The 9,100-nt window shown below is 39.7% G+C and overlaps 1 pseudogene; it reads left to right on the plus strand.

Moving 5' to 3' along the window:
• The first annotated feature begins 1,039 nt into the window (after positions 1-1,039).
• LOC101656339 lies at positions 1,040-1,612 on the plus strand (annotated as a pseudogene).
• Positions 1,613-9,100: the final 7,488 nt, after the last annotated feature.

A 9,100-nucleotide genomic window follows, 5' to 3' on the forward strand; every position in this document is an offset into this window, starting at 1 on the left:
GGGGCTGGCACTTAATTTTAGCCCAAGTCTAAGAAGAATTAGTTATTATGACATGGTCCTACTCAAGACTTCCCTTCATGAAGAGACCACTGAAGATATGAGTGCTGTAGAAAAGTATGGTGAAGAAGTCACATGGTGCCCAGTTATCAAAAAGACTAGCATCTGGGGGTGTTAAAGGCTTGTGTTCAAAAAAGCAGCCACTTAAGTGAGGCATAAACTAAATCCATAAGGAAGAAGCACAGCCACCTGTGTGATCCCATGATTGTAAATAAAATTCATACCCAGTGGAGGGAATGGTATCAGAGTTTAAATTGTTATTTAAGTGCCATAAATTGTTAGTTTGCAGAAGATTATGGATAACAGTGAAAGCCAAAATCCATTTGCGGGGTCACCACGTTGATTCTGGTGAATCCCTCTAACCATAGTCCAAGGAGGTGAATAACACTGCAAACAGTATGATTGTGGATATAGTTAAATGAAAATGTAACACCTTCTCATTTGCTGTCCCTTTTGGCCCATTTTGAAGTTGTTTCAGGTTTTTAAATATTTCTGCTTTCTTGTTGATTGAGGTTTTTTTCTTTGTTTTTGTTTTGTTGGTTTTCTTGGTTCCTGATGGTGTTGTGTATGGTTTTCTGAATACAAAATCCAGGATAGGTCAATCCATAGAGCCCGTACTTAGATTAATAGTTACGTAAGGGCATACCAGGAGAGGTTAAGGAGGGACAGGGAGCTAACAGGTAGTATGAGAAAAATATCCTGAAATTGATTGTAGTCATGATTACACAGCTCTTCTTAATATTATTGAACGATTAGACTGTGTGATATGTGAGTAACATGACAATAATAGTTTTTTTAAGAAATCCGAGGCTATGGCTGGCTCCCGCTCTCACAGTCAATGCAGAACATTGAGCAACGTGAGGCGGCTCTGGGCCAGGCAGAGTCAGACTGCGCTGGGCATCTCTGTGTCTAACGGACAAAATAAGACATAACTCAACATGGGGAAAGGCGATCCTTAGAAGGTGGTACAAAATGCCATCATATGCATTTTTTTGTGCAAACTTGCTGGAAGGAGCACCAGAAGAAGCATCCGGGTGCTTCTGTCAATTTCTCAGAGTTTTCTTAAGAAGTGCGCAGAGAGGCAGAAGACCATGTCTGCTAGAGAGAAGGGGAATTGGAAGACACGGCGAAAGGCAGACAAGGCCCGTTATGAAAAAGAAATGAAAACTTATATCCCTCCTAAAGGAGAGACAAAAGAGAAGTTCAAGGATCCCAATGCACCCAAGAGGCCTCCTTAGACATTCTTAATATTTTGTTCAGAGTATCACCCCAAAACCAAAGTGAGCACCCTGGCCATCGAGGACCATGGGGGACGTTGCAAAGAAGCGGGGAGAGATGAGGAATCACACTACCACTGATGACAAGCATTATGAGAAGACGGCCTCTAAGCTGAAGGAGACGTACCAAGAGGAGGTTGCTGCATTCCAGGCTAAAGGAAAGCCTGATGCCCACCAAAAAGGGAATTGTCAAGCCTGAGAAAAGCAAGAGTAAGGAGGAAAAGGACGATGACAAAGACGAGAAAGATGAAGAGGACGAAGATGATGATGATGAATAATTTGGTTCTAGTGCAGTTTTTCTCCTTGTCTGTAAAGCATTTAACTGCCCTGTACACAACTCACTCCTTTTAAAGAAAAAAAAATTGAAATGTAAGGCTGTGTAAGATTTGTTTTTTAAAACAGAAAGAAATTAAAGGACATAGTGCATTGGGTAACATGTCTCTACTGCCCACGGCCTGTTGAAAGTGCTAAAGAGCACCAATGTCACTTGAGGACGCTGTGCCTTACCCACGCTGGAGGGTTTTCAAACACCTCCAATACATGGGAAAACCGGTCAAAAGAGAAATAAGACTGAAGAATTGATGTCTGTGAATCACGGTGTTGGGGAAGAATATTGAAAGTACCATGGACTGCCCGAAGAAAAACCCGAACTGTCTTTGAGGAAGTTCCTCCTAGAAGTGAGGATGGTAAGACTTCATCCCTTGTACTTGGGTGTATTATCAGGAGAGGCCAGTCCTGAGAAAGGACTTCATGCTTGGTGAAACAGAGGGGCGGTGAAAAAGAGGAACACCTTCCATGGGATTGGATAATACAGTGGCAGCAACAATGGGCTCAAGCAAAGCATCTGTGAGGATAGCATAGGACTAGGCAGTCTTTTATTCTGTGAACTGGAACAGACATTATGGCACCTACCTAACAAACTATATAATATTATTATCATCATACCCTATATTAACAAACTATATATTATTATCATACTATATACCAACAAACTATGTAATATTATTATTATCATCCAGACTATGTCTCCACTATATGGGAATGCATGTGGACATATCTAATGCCTCCACACACCATGCTTGATTACCTGTTCTGACACAGACCATTTCTCTCACGCCACTCTATATCTATGCTGGTTTCAATATTCCATTGAAGCGGCCACACGGAACTCACAGTCAAAGTTCACAATTAAGGAGGTTTATTAGGGAACTTAATAGGCTACCAAAGGCCAGGATCAGAAAACAATAAAGATATAGTTATTAGTCTCCTCAGCTAGCAGCTAAGTTTTTCTCTCCAACCCTCAGACTCTCAGCCACATGGCGCTTTGGCCTTTGCCTCATGGGCCAGGAAGTCAGCCTGTGCGTCACACTGGCCCATAGTTCCATAGTCTTGAGCCAGATGAGGAGAAAATATCTCAGAATCTCGGTGCTGCTACTCGGAGTCTCAATGCCATAGTCTTGGATGTATCTGGTCTTGGTGGCCTCCCCCACCTTAGACAGAGATCTTGAACATGCTCTTTCTTACAAGGTCCTTAGGATTCTTTTTCTGCTACGGCTTCAAATATGGTTCATCAGCATAGCTAGGGAGTTAGTAACGAAAGCTGCTGACCAATCTCCTCTCTTAATGGTGCATAGTCCCAACCAATTGTTTGGTGGGAGTTACAGAGACTCAAGTAAAGTGTTATATTAAGAAATTTCACTCCACTACTATGTCTCCCTACATACAACTCCTTTGTGACAGGTGATTTTAATAAGCATAAAGTCGATGTTCTGCCAGAAGACAACTCCACTCACGCAGAGACTGGAGAGTCATTTAGCCACAATGTCAGATAGCTGGCTTTCTTCCCAGAATGAGATACACAAGTTCTCTTTAACAAACAGACAGCCACGTGTATCCACTGTGGAGAGCTTGGGTCAATCAATTAACCAATTTATTAAATTGGTTGTATTCAATAATGGATTAATGTCAGTGGGTGGCTAGCTATAAAGGTTGCTCTTTAAAGCATTTTCATTTCAAGCTTTTCTAGTTCAGTTGCCTGATCGATTAAGTAATATGGAAACACTGACTTCCAGAATAAAGTGCCAGACTGGAAATCAGAAGTTCATAAACTATGAATAGAAGTAAAATGTACTGTTTCATGTTCAAGATAGCAAGTAGGCTGCTATCTGAAGGGCAACACGGATGTAGATATTTTATATGCGCTTACTAGAAGAAATATACATATATGGACCAGAGTAGAAACCAGGGTGCTCTACATCACAATCAGGCACAATTAAATACTATATTGTCATATGTTATATAATCCATCGTGAAGACCTGTACTTTCATGATGGATAATTATTGCATCATTCAGACACATAATGGCCCTATGCACCAAAGAATGACATACTGGCTGGTCCTGTGCCATCCTCACAGTTGTCCCTGCAGTCATAGTGTCAATCCGTCTCTGTGAGGGACTTCCTGTCTTTCACTGCCCCTCTGCTTTGGACATTGAACATTATAGAGTGAACATCTGGGAATGAAAACATCTGCAAATTAGAAGCTGCAAAATTATATGGTGTACTGATGGTGTGAGAATGAGCCCAAAATAAAATATGTCTGGATTACCATAACTTGATTATGACTTAAATTGTGGACTACTTGAGCTACGATTGTCCTCAAAGTATTTATTTTCCGTCTGATCCTCATTTCTTAGGAGCGAAATGGCGGGGCGGGGAACCCTGTTTTGTCCCCCAAATGCTTTGGTCCAGTTCTTATCACATAATGCAGCTGAGGGTTTTCTAAAGTGCAGTCATTTTTATTCCAAGATTACAACCTTTGCCACTTATGTGTTTACTAATGCATATATTTTGAACTCATCCACTATCTATAACCTTGGCTACGTATGTGGTTTTCTGATAAACAGGTATCTAAGAAATACAACCATTTAAATGTATCATGGTACAGCATCAATCATCTAATATGATTTTAACTGTAATAATCACTCTTTGGGAAGCAATCATTTATGTCAGTGGTTCTTAATACTGGCATATCAGAATCACCTGGGAAGACTTAAAAAAATCTCCGTGTCTAGATCTCACCTCAGATTAGTTGAATGAGAATAACCAAAAACATTGATTTCTAAAAGGGGAACATTAATTATTCAGAGGCTTCTCACTCTAACCTGTGAACTATGATAAAATTCCAAGATACAGACTTCTAATAATAATAATTTTTATAAATTTTAGATCTGCTTTACTAACTAAATTTGAGCTTCTTCCTTCCCATCAGGGATTTATAAACCAGCATTCTATCCTAATCAATGATTCCAATAGAACTTCTTATTTTAAAAGGATTCACTGGTTTGGGCTATACAACATAATTATTCAAAGCTCATTTAAACAGTTTTCTCTGGATAACTTAAACAATTTGCAATAAAGTACAAACCTAAAGAGTGGCAAGTTGCTACCACCCAGTGGTTCTGCGGAAGAAAAGTCTGGCTAACTGCTCATGTAAAGATCATTGCTGTTACTGAGTGCAGTAAACAGTTACAGTCTCGGAAACCCACAGGGCAGGGGCGGGGAGGGGGCACTATGAATCAGCATTGAGTCGATGGTTATGAGTTGTTTCTTGGTTTGCCTAAATAATAAAGTGAATAGTAAGAGGTTAAGCTCCATCTTAATAAATGCATTCTCTGCGGGTTTTGAGGCTTATGATCTGAGAAGGTGTCATCACTTCAGAAGGGTGCTTGCTTCTAACAGACACAGGATTGGCATTTTGCTCACACACAAATCACTTCCCTGAGCCAAGCCCATAGTAAGTGCTCACTAAATCTGCCAAGCATGACTTATAAGGTAAAATCAACACATTTCTGACAGGGTGGGATGCAGGGATGATACGGGAGTTGTTTCAGCTGGATGGAAGCCCAGGAAAGCTGCCTGACTTCTCGGACCTCCAGTCTTACCCTTTCCTTTTAAACTTGAAGCTACTTGGTTTCTGCATCTGTGAAATGAACGGTCGGGACTAGAGGATCAAAAAAGGTCATTTTCGCTTGGAACTTCTTAATCATTTGAGTTAAAATTTAGGTATATAATATGGATTTTTTTTCTTATTCAGAATGACAAGATAGGAGTTATCTCAAGGACTTTGTATTTCCCTAGAGACCTCACTATAATTATGCACATTGCCCTGATCTACAGTGTCTGTCAGAACAACGTCTGTGCTTTCGGCAGAGTTGGACAGAGCTGAGAGTGCTGATTTACGGGGTGTGACATGTAAGCTGCCCGGACATCTTAATAGTCTAGACACTTGCCTCTGATTTGAGGAGGATTTTGCTGTTTGATGGATACATGTTTTCACCAGTATTGCATCTTCTTCAAGCTGTTGCATAGCCATTGCGTTGATTTGGACCTCGGACAGAAGAGAACAGCCTGATTACCGCTTCTAAGACTGTAGTCGCTGCAGAAGCGGTCTCCTCTTTGTCCCAAGAGCAGCAGGAGGGCTCTGTGTGCCAAGCCTTTGTAGCTGCTGAGCTCCTTAGACACTAAACCACCAGGTCCCCTGAGCGTTTGCATGCCAACAGATACATTTTTATAGAGTCAAGTTGGACCCATATTGGCTATAGAAAAGAGTAGAACTGTTCCTCAGGGGTCTCAGGAGTTAAGTCTTCCTAGGAGCAAGCACCTCTCCTTTCTGCTGTGGAGAGCTGTTGAGTTTGACCTGCCGATGCTGCAGTTTGCAGCCCAACATGCAACTTACTACATCTTGGGCTCCTAGCTTTTGCACAGGAGTCCCTCAAATATTCAGATATGAGTATCTTTTACATAAATGATGAGTAGATATAAATTGAGATCCTTCCCTACCTTCATCATCATAAACTTCTCATATAAAGAGCTGATGCTCACATTGTTTGAGAGCCATGAGAAAATGATTGCAAAATGCTGAAAGCTGGTTGTATGTTGCTGTTGCCAGGTGAAGCATACTAAGCAACTATAATTGCATTGTCCCCAATTGATACTTTTATTTTCTTCAGAAATAAGCCAGAGTCAATTTTTTGCCATATGGTACAGACAAAGGACAAAACAACTTCAGAGTCTTCGATATTTTACTGGAACGCTAAACTCTGGATTGTCTTATCTTGAACAAACTATGTGAGAGGAGTCTTTTTATTTTCCATTGTACTTAGAGGAGCCACTAAGAGAATATTCAAAGTTCAGATTCTGTTCGACTTCTCAGCAGCTTCAATGACAGCAGGAAGAAACAGCAGCATAGTTTTGGTGAAGAACAGCCAAGAAGTGGAAGCATAGCCTGAGGGGGCAGGGGGATAAACACAGCACTGCGCTGTGGGATGCAGATGTCACTGCGGCCCCTTTCTCTCAGAGTGTGCGTATTCCACTAGACATAGGAATGTGTGGGGGTTGGAAATTCCTCCTTATGTGAAAGCAGGATATAATTCATCACCCTGTTCCTATTTGGGGGAAAAAATAATCAAGAGGTTGATGAGAAAATGAGAGAAGGCTTGAGCACATTCTCTTTTTTTATCCTGTTCATTTGTCCTTCATTCATTTATTTCCATAGATGGCCATTAATCAGATAATGTGTTAGTCTTTAGAAACACACATAAAGGAGATATGTGCATCAATAAGCTAAATGTGGGTGAGAAATATATGAAGGCTTAAAAAGCAAGACTTTACAAAGGCTATAGCCTCTAAATTTAGTTTTGTTTTAGTTTAATACAAAATATAAATTTTAATTTGCTTGTAATTTTACTTCACACTAGTAAAATTTGTTCTCTCACATACCATACAGGCACACATACACACTCGAACCGACTGACTATTAAATGATAGGGATGGGTTGAACGTTGAGAAGAGAACGGTTAAAGGTAAGCTAGAAGTGGGAATAGTGCTAAGTCACATAGAAGGACTTGCACAACCAAAGGCTCAGAGACAGCAAATAGAAGAGCGTGGTGGGTAGACTGTAAGCTGTTTTGCATGGCTGGATCTCAGAAACAATTAAGTCAGTTAAACATATAACTTATTTTCCAAATTGTGACTCTATAAAAGTGAAAAAGGAATTCTAAAATAATTAAATTTTATAATTTAAAATGTTTAAATATTTACTGATAAATGTATTGTTATTTTATTGGTGAGTTTATAGATTGTTCAAAAATTGTTTTCTACGGAACCCAGGAGCAGGAATGGGAATAGCAATACCAGAAGGGTAGGGGGAAGGGGGGGAGAAGGGGAGAAGAAGGGGGAACCGATCACAACAATCGACATATAATGACACACACACACCCCTCCAGGGGGATGAACAACAGAAACCATGGGAGACGGGAGACAGTGGTCAGTGTAAGATATGAAAATAATAACAATTTATTATTTATCAAGCGACCACAAGGGTGAGGGGGTGAGAAAAAAAAGAGTAGCTGATACCAAGGGCTTGATAGAAAGTAAATATCTAGAAAAGAATGATGGTAACATGTGTACAAATATGCCTGATACAACTGATGCATGGATTGTTATAAGAGTTATAAGATCCCACAATAAAATAATCTTTCAATAAAAATTATTTTTAAAAATCAAATAGCATACACATACACACATGAAAAGAAAAGCAACTGAACATTGAAATCGTACCATAAGCAGAATCAGTATTGTTGGTACAAATGTTTAACCAATCTTTGAAATAATATGAGTGGCTGACAACATTAAGTACTCAAATTTATGCCCTTTACTACTGGGGACCCAAAGATGCCAGCTACCCTGTTATTATGGTTAGGCTCTTAGAGTTCACTTACGTACTACAGGTTGAAACATTGGCAGATCCTGCACAATCTCCATGATCATTGCTATGTTTGAGCCCATTGTGGCATCCACTGGGACAACCCCTCTCCTTGAGAGTTTTCCTCGTTTTTTGCTGACCATTTGCTTTAGCAAGCATATCATTCTCCAAAGAACTAGTCCCCTGGATAATATGCCAGAAGTACATGAGGTGAAACTTCAACATCTTTGTTTCTAAGATGCATTCTGGCTATTCTTATTCCAGGACAGATTTGTGACTTCTTCTGCTAGTCCAGAGTATATGTAATCTTCTTCACCAATGACATAATTCAAAGACATCAGTTCTTCAAACTCCCTTATTGGCTGTCTAGTTTTTCATACATATGAAGCAATTGAAATTATTATGATTTGATTAAGTCAATACCCAAGGTGTGTGTGATTGTTGCTCTTTAACACTTAAAAGTGGTCTTTGGGAACAGACTTCTCCAATACAATACTCTGATTTATTCACTGCTGCTTCCAGAAGTGTTGGTTGTAGATCCAACTGAACATAACATCCCTGAAAGCTTCAGTAGTTTCTCAGTTAATCATGATGCTGCTTATTGATCTTTGTGAGAATTTTGTCTTCTTTATGTTAAGGTGTAGTTCATACTTCAATCTGTACAGTCTTTGATCTTCAACAGTCAGCACTTCAAGCTCTGCTTGATTCCAACAAAGGAAGGTATGCCATTTGTGTGTCACAGGTTGTTAAGGAGTCTTCCTCCAGTCTTGATGCAATGTTCTTCTTCCTATAGTCCAGCATCTCAGATTATTTGCTCAACATATATATTGAATAAATATGATGAAAGGGTGGAATCCTAATGCACATTTTTCTGATTTAAAATTCCATAGTATGCCTCTTTTCTCTTCAAATGACTGCTTCCTGATCTACATACAGGTTCCACATGAAAACAATGATTTTTTAAAAATTCTTGTTATTTTCAATATTATCCATGGTTTGTT

This window comes from Echinops telfairi, unplaced genomic scaffold (assembly GCF_000313985.2).
Source record: "Echinops telfairi isolate 266 unplaced genomic scaffold, ASM31398v2 ScPeMD7_443;HRSCAF=831, whole genome shotgun sequence".
Taxonomy (NCBI): domain Eukaryota; kingdom Metazoa; phylum Chordata; class Mammalia; order Afrosoricida; family Tenrecidae; genus Echinops; species Echinops telfairi.